This window comes from Nyctereutes procyonoides, unplaced genomic scaffold (assembly GCF_905146905.1).
Source record: "Nyctereutes procyonoides isolate TBG_1078 unplaced genomic scaffold, NYPRO_anot_genome, whole genome shotgun sequence".
Lineage (NCBI taxonomy): Eukaryota > Metazoa > Chordata > Mammalia > Carnivora > Canidae > Nyctereutes > Nyctereutes procyonoides.
This window is the reverse complement of record NW_026575135.1, coordinates 7,393,255-7,409,353: the sequence shown is the minus strand read 5'-3', so window position 1 is coordinate 7,409,353 and position 16,099 is coordinate 7,393,255. Positions and strand designations below refer to the sequence as shown.

General features: G+C 44.3%; 1 protein-coding gene across 2 annotated transcripts in view; it reads left to right on the top strand.

The window, feature by feature from the left end:
• The first annotated feature begins 7,082 nt into the window (after window positions 1-7,082).
• The window catches only part of KIAA1958 (KIAA1958 ortholog), a 153,685-nt gene continuing 144,668 nt past the window's right edge, over window positions 7,083-16,099 (top strand). For both annotated transcript variants that reach the window (XM_055302206.1, XM_055302204.1), the window contains exon 1: window positions 7,083-7,156. The gene's annotated coding sequence lies outside the window, so the exon portion shown is untranslated. The remainder of the gene's footprint in view (window positions 7,157-16,099) is intronic.

The following is a 16,099-nucleotide window of genomic DNA, read 5'->3' as shown; positions in this document are numbered from 1 at the left end:
TGGGGTAGGCTGAGTGGCTCAGCGGTTTAGCGCCGCCCTCTGCCCAGGGCCTGATCCTGGAGACCCGGAATCGAGTCCGCGTCGGGCTCTCTGCGTGGAACCTGCTTCTCCCTCTGCCTGTGTCTCTGCCTCTCTCTGTGTCTCTCATGAATAAATAAATAAAATCTTAAAAAAATTAAAATCTTTAAAGAATAAAATCCTTTTTTTAGAATAAAATCTTTTAAACAATTATCAATTTTTTAAAATGGATCATGCTTTGGGTGTCATCATTAAATCTTTGCCTGATTGAAACCTTCTCTGGAAGTTTTATAGTTTGCATTTAGCCTATTATACATATCAAGTTAATTTTTGTATATGTTGCAAGGTGTAGACCAAATTTCATTTTTCTAATTAGGGATATTCAATTATTCTAGCATCATTTGTTGAAAAACATAGAAAATTTTATTTATTTATTCATGAGAGACACAGAGAGAGAGGCAGAGACAAAGGCAGAGGGAGAAGCAGGCTCCCTGCGGGGAGCCTGAGGCAGAACTTGATCCCAGGACCCCGGGATCACGCCCTGAGCTGAAGGCAGATGCTCAACCGCTGAGCCACCCAGGAGCACCCACATGACAGGTTTTTAAAAGAGCCTAATAGAAGCTTCTGGGCTGATGAACACATGGAGAGTGGCACACCGGGAGAGGAAATGGAAGCCCACACCCTTTCCCCATGCCTTCGAACTCTTCCATCTGGCTGTTCCTGACTTATATAGCCTTTCATAATAAACTAGTAATCTAGTAAAAATAAGTTACTTAATTAAAAATTTTATTTAAAAAAGAATCTAATAAAACTTTAAAGTGTAAAATATAACATAAAACTTTGCCATAATATAACTTGAGGGTTTCATTATTGTAAGGTTAATGCAAAACATTGTTTAATCGCAAAAAAAAACATAAAAACAATGTTAAACTTAAAAGTATACACAGCTGACTATGTATTTACCTGAGAAAGCACCAAATTACTTCCTAGCCACTCCCTACCCCTCTAGAAGAAGAGAAATTTGATTCCCCCCAGTTAGAGAATAGAAGCTGGGCCGAGGGTGGGGAAGCTAGAATCAAGTGGCATTATATCTGAATTTGAATTATGATAAGGTGTTTTTTTAAAAAAAGATTTTATTTATTCATGAGAATAACAGAGAGAGAGAGAGAGAGAGAGAGAGAGGGAGGGAGGGAGAGAAGCAGGCTCCGTGCAGGGAGCTGGATGTGGGACTCGATGTGGGACTCGATCCTGTGACTCCAGGATCATGCCCGGGGCTGAAGGCAGGTGCCAAAGCACTAAGCCACCCAGGGATCTCCTATGATAAGGTGTTTTATAGCAGTTTACTAATTTTCATATATCCTGTGTCCAATCTACTGTTAAACCTATCTATTTATTGGATTTAGAATTTTAGTTAGTGCACTTCCTAGTTCTGAAATTTCTTTTCATACTTTGTAACAGCTTTTTGGAGGTATAAGTTAACATACCATATAACTCACCCATTTAAAGTGTATAATCCAGTGGTTTTTCATATACTCACAGAGTTTTGAAACAATCATCACTATCAAGTTTAGAAAAATTTTCATCACCCCAGGAATAAACCCTTTATTTTTTAGCAGTTACCCGATATCTTCCCCAAGACCTCTCAAGTCTAGGCAACCACTAATCTACTTTCTGTCTCTAGATTTGCCTATCTGGACATTTCATATAAATGGAACCATAGAATATATGGTCTTTTGCGTCTGACTTTCTTCACGTGTTCTCAAGGTTGATCCATGGTGTAGCATGTAGCAGTAGTTCATTCCTTTTTTTGGTTGAATAATATTCCATTGTATGAATATACCACTTTTTACTTATCCATTCATGGGTTGGTGAACATTTGGGATGTTTCTGGGTTTTTTGGTCATTATGAATAATATTGTTATGATCACCCATGTACAAGTTCTCTTTGTGGACATGTTTTCATTTCTCTTGGGTATATACCTAGAAGAATTGCTGAGTTATATGGGAACTTTAACCTTTTGAAGAAATGGCCATCTCTTTTCCAAAGTGCCTGCACCATTTTACAATATCACTTAGCAGTGTGTGAGGGGTTCAGTTCTCCACATCCTTACCAACACTTGTTATTGTCTTTTTCATTGTAACCATCTTAGTGGGGGTGTAGTGACATCACTGTGGTTCTGATTTGTGTCCCTCTGATGGCTCTATTTCATTCTTTTGTCAAGAGTCTAGCTCTCTAGTGAAATTCTCCATTTTTTCATCAATGTTCTTGAACATAATTAACCACAATTATTCTAAAGGCTGTATATAATAACTACAGTATCTGGATCATGTGTGCATCTGTTCCTAAAGCCTTTTTTTCTTCTTGGCTTTGTGCAGAAGAAGCCTTTTTTTCTTCTTTGGCTTCTTAGTTTTTTCTTGGTGTATTGGTAATTTTAAAAAAGATTTTATTTATTTATTTATGAGAGACACAGAGAGAGGTAGAAACATATGCAGAGGGAGAAGCAGGCTCCCTGCGGGAAGCCCGATGCGGGACTCGGTCCCAGGATCCCAGATCGTGACCTGAGCCAAACCACTGAGCTCCAGGTGTACCTATTGGTAATTGTTGACAGAATGTTAGACATTGCATATGAAATGTTATGAAGTCTTTAAAGAAGATTTGCTTTTTTCCTTTTTTTTTTTAAGATTTATTGTATTTATTTCAGAGACAGCACAAGCAGGGGGAAGGCGAAGGGCAGAAGGAGAAGCAGATTCCCTGCTGAGCAGGGGGCCTGACACGAGCTCCATCCCAGGACTCTCAGATCATGACCTGAGTGAGCTGAAGGCAGACCCTTAACTGACTGAGCCACCTAGGTGCACCAGATTTGCTTTTTTTCTTGCAGGCAGATAGAACATGGAGAGATCACCTTGATCCACCTAGTCATCGAAACAGTTCAGGCTGTTTTAGGCATTGTTAGTGCTATTTCTGATTTGCTTTTTCTCTCTGGATATAGTTCCTCAAGGGTCTCAACGGAGACTGTCCTTCCTGTTTAAATTCTTTCTAGCTCTATGGAATAGCTAAGTGTTACTAATGCTCAGTGTTTTTTTTTTTTTTTTTTTTTTTTGTCTTAGTGGTTGGTTTCCTTGTGTGTACAGATTAAGGATTATCAGATGCTTTGAGGATAAATGGCATGTAGAATGACTGGCTCCTCTTGCTGTGATTACCTTTTTTCTGGGATCTTGGGCTTTCAAATCCTGGCTGTCTTGATAGACTTGACCTCCAAATTTTGTATCTGTAGCCCAGTCAGACTGTCAAAAATTCTAGGATGTTTCTCAGTGTTCGGCTTCTATACTCTCAGATATAAATCAAGTGCCCTAAGAAAGAACTGTAGGATTCACTTCGTGTTTCCCTGTGTGGTGAGCTCTTGGACTCTCAAGGCGTGGTTGCTCCACGATAGTTTTAAAGAGCCTTTGTTGTTTTATTGTTTTAAATAAAACTTTTAGAGTTTTATTTTTTTTATTTTTTTTAAATTTTTATTTATTTATGATAGTCACACTGAATGAGAGAGGGAGGCAGAGACACAGGCAGAGGGAGAAGCAGGCTCCATGCACCGGGAGCCCGACGTGGGATCCGATCCCGGGTCTCCAGGATCGCGCCCTGGGCCAAAGGCAGGCGCCAAACCGCTGCGCCACCCAGGGATCCCCAACTTTTAGAGTTTTAGTTCTTAGTGGGAGAGGTAGTTTATTCAACAAGGTATCCCATCATTGCTGGAAGCCTGCATCATTAAAGAAAGTGGTCATGATGGATATATCCTTTAAATGGGATTTCATTTTCAGCGGTTCAGCGTTACCTTCAGCCCAGGGCGTGATCCTGGAGACCCGGGATCGAGTCCCATGTCGGACTCCCTGCATGGAGCCTGCTTCTCCCTCTGCCTGTGTCTCTGCCTCTGTCTCTCAAATAAATAAATAAATAAATAAATAAATAAATAAATAAATAAATAAATAAATAAATAAAATCTTTAAAAAGAGTTATTTGTAGTAGAAAGCACAATATAAAATTTGTCCTCTTAACCACTTTTAAGTATATAGTTTAGCGGTGTTAACTGTATTTACACTGTTGTGTGACAGATCTCTAGAACTTTTTCATTGTGCCGAACTAGAATTCTAAACTCATGGAGCAACTCCCCATATTTCCTTCCTCCATTCCTGGCAACCACCATAATACTTTGTTTCCATGATTTTGACAACTCTAGGTATTTCATGTAAGTGGAATCATACAGTATTCCTTTTGTGACTGGTTTGCTTTACTCAGCAGAATGTCCTCAAGATTCATCCATGTTGTAGCATATGATAAGATTTCTTTAAGAAAGAAATTTAAGTCTGAATAATATTCTATGTATATGCCATGTTTTGTTTATCCATTCATCCATCTGATGAAGTTTTGGAACACAGGTGAGGTTTGGTGGTGTGAGGTCTGGAGCCGATGACCAGGAAGGAATTCTCGAGGCATCTTTGGTGCAAAACGGTGGTTTTATTAAAAGCCCGGGGCCAGGACCCCTGGGCAGGGAGAGCTGCTGCCCCGGGCCTGTGACTGGAGGCTGATTATGTGCCTGGGAGTCAGGAGGGGTTTGGGGAGCTGCTCTCTAAGGGATTCTGGAAGCAAGGTTTCCAGGACCTTGAGGGACTTGGTATTGTTGGGAAAAGGTCACTCCCTACGGTCTAATAAAGTCGGAGTCATGAGCCCCTCAGATGTGTATCCGTGGGCCAGTGCTTGGAGGATGATCGCCCCCACGTGTCTTGGGGGTTAGAGATAAAGGAAATTTCTAAAGGAATTTTTTATATGTTAAAGTAGACTCACAGGATCCTGGGAGTCGGGCTAAGATTGCCCTTTGTCCTGGGCAAAGTATGACCCTCGAGGCAGCTGAATCCGTCCAGGAAGGTCCCTCTGCCTGTTTCAAGGGCTTGTCAATGTGCTTTGTCCTCAGCTAGCCCCCTGTTCTCCATCACATCTATGGACATTTGGGCAGCTTCCTCCTCTTGGCCATTGTGAATATGCAGCAGCGAACATGGGTGTGCAGATATCTCTTCAAATTCCTGCTTCAATTGCTAGATATATACCCAGAAGTGGGATTTCTGAATCATAATCTTATTATTTTTGAAGACACCCCCCCCATACTGTTTTCTATGGCAGCTGCACCATTTACATTTCCACCAACTTGCTGAGGGTTCCACTTTTCTCCACAGGATTATATATTTGAAATATATGGCAATTAACTTTTTTTTGGACAATCATTATTTTGTCAAAAATGTTTACATAGATTTTTTTTTAGATTTTTTTAAATTCAGCCTAGACCAGGAGGAGTGTTGACAGAGCAAGGTGTTAAGAATCCTTTTTTAAATTTATTTTATTTTTTTAATTGGAGTTCAATTTGCCAACATATAGCATAACACCCAGTGCTCATCCCGTCAAGTGCCCCCCCCCTCAGTGCCCGTCACCCAGTCACCCCCGGCCCTCCTCCCCTTCCACCACCCCTAGTTCGTTTCCCAGAGTTAGGGGTCTCTCATGTTCTGTCTCCCTCTCTGATATTTCCCACTCATTTTCAATCCTTTTTTTTGTTCAGAAGTCAGTAGTCTCTTTCTCTTCTTATTCTTCTCTCTCCTGATATATACCCCAAGGGCAAGAGGGGCTGAGCTTCCCTGGTCACAGTGGGGTGAGGCCAGCCTGTGAGCACCACATATGGCTAATCAGATATGCTTTAAATATTATTTACTTGCCATTATTATTATTATTTTGGAGCTACCTATTACCGTAAATAGAAAGGAAGTCAAGAGCATGGAATCTGGCGCCAAACTGCCTGGGACGAATCCGGGTTCCTCCAGCTACTCTGTGATCCTGGGCAGGTGTCTTAACTCCTCTCCGCTTCAGTTTCCTCATCCATAACCGGGCAGTGCTAACACCCACTGCATAGAGTTCTTAGGATTAAGCAGCTGCATAGTCCCTAAGCACCTAGAGACGCTCACATACAGTAAGTGCTGCGTTTGCTACGTAAAATAAAGGCGGGGGACGCCAGCCTTGCCCCTGTGGTCCCGAGGGGCGTAGGGGGGCGGGGAATCAGTGCCTGCCTCGGTGGTCCTCGTGTGTTTTAGGTGTCATGCCCCCCACCCCCATGGGATGGACGCGAGTGCGGCAGTTGGACTGGGAACTTCCACTGGGCAGCGGTGACTGGGTTGCCCGCGAGCAGCAGGTGTTCCCGAACCTGGATGTAGAGGTGCCGGTGCTCGGTGCCGTTGGACAGTGCCACAGCGGGCGGCGCAGGGTCCGGCCGGGGCTGCACCTGGCGCCTGGGGGACGCTCCCCGGGGCTGGGGGGGGGCGTGGGGTCACCGGCCGGGACTGCACCTGGCGCCTGGGGGACGCTCCCCGGGGCTCGGGGGGGCGTGGGGGTCACCGGCCGGGGCTGCAGCTGGCGCCTGGGGGACGCTCCCCGGGGCTCGGGGTCACCGGCCGGGGCTGCAGCTGGCGCCTGGGGGACGCTCCCCGGGGCTCGGGGTCACCGGCCGGGGCTGCAGCTGGCGCCTGGGGGACGCTCCCCGGGGCTCGGGGGGGTCACCGGCCGGGGCGCCCCCACCCCCCGCACGCGGCGCCGGCCGCACCTGCCTGGGCGCGGAGGGCGAGCCCGTGCGCGCCGCGCCGCGGGGAAGGTCGGGGCGCACCTCCCCGGGCAGCGGCGGCCGCGAGCTCGGAGCGCTCGGCGGGCGGTGTCGTTACACACTTCCTGTGGGTCTCGCGGCCCGCGGCGCGCTTCCGGTGCCGGCTGGAGCCCGGGTCCGAGCCCCCGCCCCGCCCGCGCCCCGCCCCCCGCCCGCCGCGCTCCGAGCTCCGAGCCGGGCGCGCGGAGCCCGGGGCGCACGGAGCGGCGCGCGCCGGTCGCAGAGCCAGGCTGGCGCCCCGGCCCCCGCCCCCCCGGCCCGCGCCCCCGCCCCCGCCCGCCGCCCGCCCGGCGCCCTCCCCGCGCTCCCTGCCTCCGCGCCCCGGCCCTCCGGCCGCCTTCCCTCCCTCCCTCCGTCCCTCCCTCCCCTCGGTCCCGCCCCGTCCAGCCCGGGCCCCCCGGCCCCCCCGCCGCCGCCCGCGTTCCTATGGACAGACGCACAGACACCTGCAGGTGGGTGAGAGCCCGCGCGGGGCGGGGACGAGCGCGCCGACGCTGCGCCCTGGGCCGGGAGCCCCTTTGTGTGGGGGGCGGCCGCGCTGGGGTCCGCGCTGCCTGCGCCGCGGCGCCGAGCGCTGACCCGGCTGAACCCTCTTTTGTCTCCTGGCGGGGGGGGGGGAGGCCGGGAGCCCGTCAGGGCAGCGGCGGGGGCGCGGGGCGCGGGGGGACCCGGGCTCCGAGCTCCGAGCGGGGCCGGCCCGCCGCGCAGCATCCCCCCCCGCCGCCGCCGCGCTGCGTGGTCCGGCTCCCCCGCGCCCGCCGCGGGTCTGTCCGGAGGGGGCAGGAGGGCGGGAAGGAGAAGGAGCCGTCGGCCCTCGTAGTTTCCAAGTGTTGAGGCGCTGGCGGGGAGGCGGCAGGCGGCAGGCGGGAGGCGGCTCCGGGCTCTGCCCGACTTGTTCCGCCGGCGGGAGGCGCGGCCGTGCAGGGGCGAGTGGCGCTCCGGCCCCTTATTTATTGTCTCTAACGGAGGCGGCGTCCCCGGGAGGCCCCCGCGCCCCCCCCCCCCCGCCGAGGCCGCGGCCCACGCGTGCGGGTTCCCGGGCCCCGGACCCCACCGGGCTGCGAGCAGGCTGGCCCCCGGCCCCCCGGCCCCCCGCCCCCGGCCCCCGGCCCCAGCCGCGCTCGCGGGCCGAGTCGGTGTTCAGGTGCTGCCTCTCCTCCTCCTCCTCCTCCTCCTCCTCCTCCTCCTCCTCCTCCTCCTCCTCCTCCTCCTCCTCCTCCTCCTCTTCTTTCTAAGGTTAGGCAGGGACTTACAGGCAAATCGAAGATGAGCATGGCTGGGATTTTTGCCTTTTGGTTTTCTTTTTACATATATGTATATATATGTACATGCACATATTTAAAAGTTTGATGATAAAGTTTTGTTATTTCCCAGACTCCTTAGGATTAGCAAGACAGTCTCCTACCTGTTAGGTAAACAGTTACCAAGCGAGTCAGGTGCTGGCTGACAGCCTCCACGGTGGAGGTTAAATGCAAGTGCAATAAATATCCAGCTTCCCGTGCAGGCTAAAACCTTTATTTTTTTGCTGTTTTAGAGCCTGAGATCTTCCACAGCACAGGGGGGAGAACGTAAATGTTAGAACTGATTTTTTTTCTCCCCCCCCCCCGTGACTGTGGTTTCCTTCTTTTATTCTGTGTGTCTATTCCCTCTCTCTCTCTATAAAACCCCACGATTGGGTCGTACATGGTGGAAATAGTTTTTTGCAAAGTAGCGTAGGTGATATTTCCGACTTATATTATTCATCTGGTTGAGCTTCTTGTGAAGAGCTGATGTGTATTCGTAGGTATCCAGATTGTAAATGAAGTTGAATGAGCACCCAGAAACTTGATTTTACAGATTCACATTTTTAATGCAGGCACGAATTTATATCTTTGTATGAATCTCAGTCTAGGGCTTACTTCTGGAGACCTTTCTCTCTCTCTCTCTCTCTCTCTCTCTCTCTCTCTCTCTTTCCTGTCGTGTGAGAATCCATATGGACAAATTTAAATCTGATGGTTATCAAGGAGACTGAAAAAATAGTTTTGGGTGCACTCAGGTCGTATATGTGGAGTTGTATGTAGAAAGCAGAAGCTTTCTTAAGCATCTGAAAAACCTTGTGGTGGGAAAGAATTTATTTAAATCTTCATCAAGTAGGATACAGAAATTCATCAGAAAGCAATGTACAATGTTAATCCAGTTTTGATTAGGCAAAATGATTTTTGTCATTATGAAGAGGAGACAGCTTCAGTGTGCCGAAAAGAGTCATTTTTTTTTTCCAGAAGAAAAAATTAGCCTAGATGTTTGCCCTAGTTACATTAACAGATTATTATTATTATTGCATGCCCAACGTTGTAAGTATCTGGGCTGTACATTTTTGTACACTTAAAACTTAGAAGACGCTACATCTAATCTAACAATCTTACCAGTCCCTTTGAACTGATCAGATTTTATTCATGTTTTGACTTCCTTTCTAGATTAGCTGGATGAATGTAGAGGGCATATAGGGTTCAGTGCAAGGCACTAGTAGGCCCTTGAGCAAGATTCCACTTTCTTTTCTGGTAAGGATGGCCCAAAGAGCATAGGTATTGAAATTTGTTCAGGCTTTATTAGGAATGGTGGGATGGAGTCGGAAAACACTCCCGGAGTTCCAGCTATTTGATTACACACACTCTTTATCAGTTCTTAGGAATTTTTTTTTTAAAAGATTTTATTTATTTATGAAAGACAGCGAGAGAGGCAGAGACACAGGCAGAGGGAGAAGCAGGCTCCATGCAGGGAGCCCGACGTGGGACTCGATGCCGAGTCCCCAGGATCACACCCCGGGCTGAAGGCAGCGCTAAACCGCTGGGCCACCGGGGCTGCCCAGTGCTTAGGAATTTTTAAAACGATAAGTTAATAACTTGAATTGTTTATGTATTTATCTGTAGGTCTGTCAGTCAGAGGGATGAGGTTTAACAAAGAGTCACCGTGTAAATTAAATATTAAGAGAGTGTGGTCTGTGTTGAGAATTGCTTGGCAACTTGTAGTTATGCCTAACAGTTTTCTGGGATTGGCAGTGTAGTGTCTTCCCATGGGCTGGCTAAGAGGTAACACCTAGTTTGTTTTTGTTTTTGGCTCTGATATATGGGTATTCATTTTTTTTGTTTTTGTATAATAAACAGTATTTTTTTTGTGTGTAGCCCGAAGCAGTCCAGAGAACCTTACATATTTTCAGCTGATTTCTCTTCTTGCATGTTGGTGGTTAGGAAGGGGTATAAATTATTTTTCACTCTTCATGGTTGAGACTTTTTTCTGATACTTTTGCTATGACAAATGTTACTTCCAGAAATTCTGAATTAGTAGAGTTGGATTTTGAGTATAGATGAGCAATATAAACTGACATTTGCTGGTTTCTTTTTTTTAAACAACACTAAGCTGTCCAGTTACGTTTGATAGACTTGAAAATCCGCAGACTTTTCCTGCTTGTTATCAATGTGGTACCATTAAAGGAAACTCAAAATGGCCATTTTAGGTTAACCTGGAACCCTCAGAGGACTAGTATTATTAGTCATAACCAAATGGAAAGCTGAAAAGTAACAATTTTATTCTTTGTAATAGATCGGTGAGTTTCAAATCCTTCTTTTTCATGAAGTTTTTTTTTTTTAATAGTCTGCTGTGGAAGCAGATGGGACTGTGAGAAGTGTGGACAGTGACCTCTCTTCCAGCCTTTATCATCCTGCATTGTTTAAGAGCAGCATAAACTCACGCTGCTCTTGGAAAATGTGGCATTCATTCTTGGATTAATATTCTACTACCAGATGTACGAGGCTGGCTCTGAAGAAGCTTTTTCTCTTAAATACTGTCAAAAATAGAGAAGCTGTAGATTGGAGAGAAGCCATTTATTTTGAACAGTTTATTTTCTGACAGTTTGTGTTTGTAAAGAAACCTGCTCATAATATTTACTTAAGAGATCTACATAGTTGCCCGAAGAAGCCCCACAGGTTTCTTTTTTTCCTTTAAAAAAGTTTCCATAGAGCTTAACTCTTCTGTGATGCTTCTTGACTTTGCTTCTGATTAGTTGATTTATGGACTTTATTTACCAGCATGATTGGAGAATTCTTTTGCTATACAGAAATTGCACTCTGCCTGTGCTCTGGTCTGTTTCCTAGGTAACAGATGTACTGCATAGATTCCATAATGAGGACTGTGGTTGGCTAGTTACAGTGTAAATTCTGTTGTTTGGTAAAGCTTAGTCTCAAATTCAAATAAAGGTCAAGAAACCAAAAGTACTCGAGATGCGAATTTTTGAATTTTATTTTGTATCCAATGTCAACACAGTTTAATATGCTTTTCTGGGGAAAGACAAATTATGCAGCAATATTCAAGCGTGTTTTGTAAAGTCTTAAGTAGTTGGAGAGCTTTTTTACTATTCCATATTGGTAATACCGATGGTTCTAGTGACAAAGAAGATGTGTTTCAGAACACTTCATCACACTTTAATATAGAAAGCAAAGAGATGTTGTCTAGGATGTCAGTAACTGGATCTTCTGTATTGAAAGAAAAGTAACATCATATATGTTGCTAAAGATAAATTGTGCAACTTCATGTGAAACACAGCTTTTAGGGGTGCTTGGGTGGCTCGGTCGGTTGAGAGTTGGACTCTTGATCTTGTCTCGGCTTGATCTGAGGGTCGTGGGTCTGGGCCCTGTGTTGGGCTCTGTGCTGGGTTTGGAGCCTACTTAAAAAAAAAAGTGGTAAAAAGAAGAAACAACTTTTAAAAGCTTTAAAAAGACATTAAAATATTTAAGCAACTTTTAAAAACATTAAAAGTCTTACTGTAAAATGATGCATTTGTACTCTAGCTATTTTCTCTCTGATCTGCCTGACTTTTGGCCTGCTCAGCACCAGGGAGCAAGTCTCTCTTACGTAGCAACAAATTGGAGAATAGCTTTCCCCTCCATCTGACTCTCCTCTGGAAATCTATGGCCTCTATAGCTCTAGGTGCAGGACAAGAAATAATATATGTGCAATTGCTAGTAATTATTACCTGTTTCTTAAAAAATTTACAGTGAACCAGAATTCCATTAATTCCCATTGAAAATATTTTTTCATTTGATGCATGAAAATGTTTTTGTTTGTTGATCATCAGGAATTCTGTTAAATTTTTAAAGAAAGATTTATCTATTTCACAGAGAGATCATGGAGAGAGAGAGAGAGATCGTGTGTGCAGGTGGAAGGGCAGAGGGAGAGAATCTTCAGGTGGACTGTCTCCTGAGTGCAGAGCCTGAGGTGGGACTCCATCCCAGGTCCCTGAGATCATGACCCCCGTGGAAATCAAGAGTTGGACGCTCAGCCAACTGAGCCACTCAGGTGTCCCTAAAAAAAAATTTAGGTTAATTTGTGGGGCAGCTGGCTGGGTTAGTTGGTAGAACGTGTGGCTCTTGCTCTCAGGGTCAGGAGCTGGAGCCACATGTTGCGCATAGAGCTTACTTAAAAAAAAAAAAAAGTTAATTTGAATTCTAAAGATTATCCAGAGTTGCTTCCATTACTTTCCTTTGCTTAGCAGGATTGTTTTTGGATTCTTTATTTACCCTTTTAGTTAATTTTACTAAAAATTAGGAATAGAATATATCTTGTTTAGGTTTTCTTCTTGGTTTTTCTCAAAACTGACACTACTTTAAACTTTTTTGGCCTTTTCAAGTTGCAAATATTGTGCCCCTTCAGTTTTCTCTTGTAAATATTTAGTCTTAATTTTTTTTTTTAATTTTGCCTTTTTTTTAAAGGCTCCATGCCCAACATGGGGCTTGTACTCACGACCCTGATTTACGACCCTGAGATCAAGAGTCATGTGCTCTCCTGACTGAGCCAGCCAGGCACCCCTATTTAAAAATTTTTAATTATTACATAATTTAAGGCATAACCACCACATATCAAAAGCTCTACTTTTCTGAGACTTTATACTTCTGGGGCAGAATTAACAGTGTTTGTGAACTCCGTCTCAGCCAGAACAACTTCCTCTCCCCAGCCTGTATAGTTAACAAGGGCTGTCATAACAAAGTATGACAGACTGGGTAGCTTAAACAACAAAATTTTCTCACAGTCTGGAGCCTAGAAGTCCCAGTTCAGGATGTTGGCAGAGTTGGATTCTTCCAAGGCCTCTCTTCTTGACTTTCGATTTCAGTCTTCCTCAGATATTTTCACTCTGTGCCTGTCTGTGTCCTAATCTCTTCTTATAACATATCTATCCATAGCCTTAGAACTCACCCAAAACATCTTGTTTTACCTTAATTACCTCTTTAAAGGCCCTGTCTCCAAGTATTGTCTCATTTTGAAGTACTGGGTATTAAGACTTAAGTGTATGAATTTGGAGGGAAAACGATTTGGCTTCTAAGTGCAGAGCCTGAAGTGGGACTCCATCCCTGAGATCCCTGAGATCCCTGAGATCATGACCCCAGTGGAAATCAGGAGTTGGATATTCAACCAACTGAGCCACCCAGGTGTCCCTGAAAAAACCTTTTCCTCCACTCCTTGTCTTTTATACATACATACATACGTACGTACTTACTTCATCCCATATGTGTGATACAATGAAGGCCCTACACTACTTTATTCCTCCTTCCTAAGATTTCTCAGTTCTGTTTGCCTCCATACAAATCACATACTGTCTGTCATCTACGCCTATCATTGGTCTTGGTTCTATAGTTGAATTTACTCAAAGCACAACACAAGTCCTTATGCTAAGGCTTCTGTAATAATCCTTTTGATACTCTGAAGCTCTTTTGAATCCTCATAAATGGCTCATGTGAATAATGTATCCTGTCTTTCATGCTTAAAACTGTTTATCTGTGGTTTTATACTCGGAGGCCAGTGTTGCTGAATTTAAGTACTTGGCTCACATTTTCTTTCTTCAGATCTCTTAAATATGTTACTCTGTTTTAGGGTTTGGCCGACCTTTTCTGTGAAAGGCCAAATGGTAATTATTTTAGGCTTTGTGGAACATGGGTCACTGTCACAATTATGTAACTGTGCCACTTCAGTCCAAAGCAGCCATGTAGAGTAGGTAAATGAACAAGCATGACTGTGCTTAGTAAAACTTGATTTACAGAACCAGACAGTGGGCTGGATTTGGTGCACAAGGCATAGTTTGCTGAGTCCTACTCTATTGTATTCTGATAAAAAGTGTTGTCATCAGAGTCTAATACCACTATGATGTTCTTTTTTTAAAGTGACTCCATCTTTCTCTTAGACGCCCAAAGGGCTTTTTTCTTCATCTTTAAAGCCTAGTAATTTTCCTAGAGCATGTATCGACTATTTTCTATTAATTTTTCCAGATAATACAAGGTGGATTTTATAATGTTGGCTTAAATATTTTTTCATAAATATTTTCATCAATGAAAGGTTTTAGTATTTAATCTGTTTTAGTGCTTTAATTTTCTTTTTTGAGGGTCTCCTGTTGCATGTATGTTGGATCTTCTTTGCCTTTTATATCTATACCTTTCTTCAAATTATTTTTATCTTTTTAAATATTTCTTTTATTTTTCTATTTTTTTTCCTTTTTATCCTTTATCAAGCAGTTTCTATGGTATCTATTTATTAAGTCCAGTTTTGTCTTCCTTTCTGAATTTTTTTTTCTGTCCTAGTCTGTCCTGAATTCTATCATTTCTCTTTGTAAAAGTTCTGTTGTAAGGCTGTTGTCTTTCTTTCTCTCTCTTTCTCTCTCTCTCTCTCTTTTGCTTTTCTGTTTTTGATGTATACTTTTATAGCTCTCTCATTTTCTTAATTTCTTTATTTTTTTTACAAGATGTTATTTATTCATGAGACACACACACACACTGAGAGACAGAGAGAGAGAGAGAGAGAGAGAGAGAGGGAGGGAGGGAGGCAGAGAGAGAAGCAGGCTCCATGCAGGAAACCTGGTGTGGGATTTGATCCTGAGACCCAGGACTATGCCCTGGGCTGAAGGCAGGCGCTAAACTGCTGAGCCATCCAGGGATTCCCCCCCTTAATTTCTTTTAATATTGAAATATTGTGCTACTGTTCTCATCTACTTTATGGCCATATTTTTGATGTGCCTTCATTGACTATTGGTACCTTATTTGGTTCTTTTCCATCTTTTTCTCACAGTACCTCACATAGGATTAGATTGCATTCTTTACTCTTGTTCATGTTTAAATTAGATGGATTGTTAAAAAGATTTTATTTATTTAATCATGAAAGACACACAGAGAGAGGCAGAGATGTAGGCAGAGGGAGAAGCAGGCTCCTCGAGGGGAGCCTGATGCAGGACTTGTTCCTGGGACTCCAGGACCACGCCCTGAGCTGGAGGCAGATGCTCAACCACTGAGCCACCCAGGTGTCCCTAAATTAGAAGGATTTACCTGTACTTTAGGAGAAGGTTTCTGTGATGGAGGTGGAAGTAGATCAAGGTAGTTTTTTTAGTTTCTTGGTTTGAAATTTTTTCCTTTGTTGCTTATGTGAAATATTAAAAATATTGCCATTCAGTTAAAATTAGAGTGAGATACCATTACATACCCACTAGAAGGGCTAAATGAAAAAGATGAAAAATATCAGGTGTTGGTGAGAATGTAGAGTAACTGGAGTTCTCAAGCACTGCTATTGGAAGTGCAAATGGAGAAATAAATATAAATGGAGGGGCATTTGGGTGACTTGGTTGAGCATCCAATTCATGGTTTTGGGCTCAGGTCATGATCTCAGGGTTGTGAGATTGAGCCCCGCTTTGGGCTTGGCACTCAGTGCAGAGTCTGTTTGAGATTCCTTCCCTCTCCCTGTCTGTTTCTCCTCTCTCCCTGCTTGCTCTCCCTTTCTCAAACAAACAGATAAATAAAATATTTTTTAAAAAATGGATACAAGCAATTTGGAAAGCTGTTTGGCAGTATTTACTAAAGCTATGCATATGCATATTTTATGGCCCAGTAATTCCACTCAAAGATACGTGCTTACCAAAATAAATGTACTAGAATGTTCATAGTACTGCTTATAATAGCGCCAAAACTGAAGTCTGCCCAAATGACCATCAGTATAATATGTAGTAGATGTTACATGGATGGCCTCAAGTAAATGACATCTCATGGTGTCTGTGCCCTTGTGTTGTCCCTTTGTACAATGATTCTGATTTTCACCATGTACCTTACTTGGGGCAGTAGGACATTAGGCAGGTGTGATGCAGCAGATAAGAAGCTTGATAAATGCATACACATTGGAGAGAAACACTGCCTTGAGACAATAACAGAAAGAAGAACTCAAGTAGGAGAGGTCAGGTGGAAAAAAATTGAGGCACCCCAGCTAATTATCATCACTTATTGCCAGTTAGGTAAGACCATTTTGACCTCCAAGCTCACTTGATCCTGCAGCTAAACGTAGCCACATAAACAAGTCCAGGTAAAGCCAGGAGAAAAACTGGGCAGATAACCCACAGA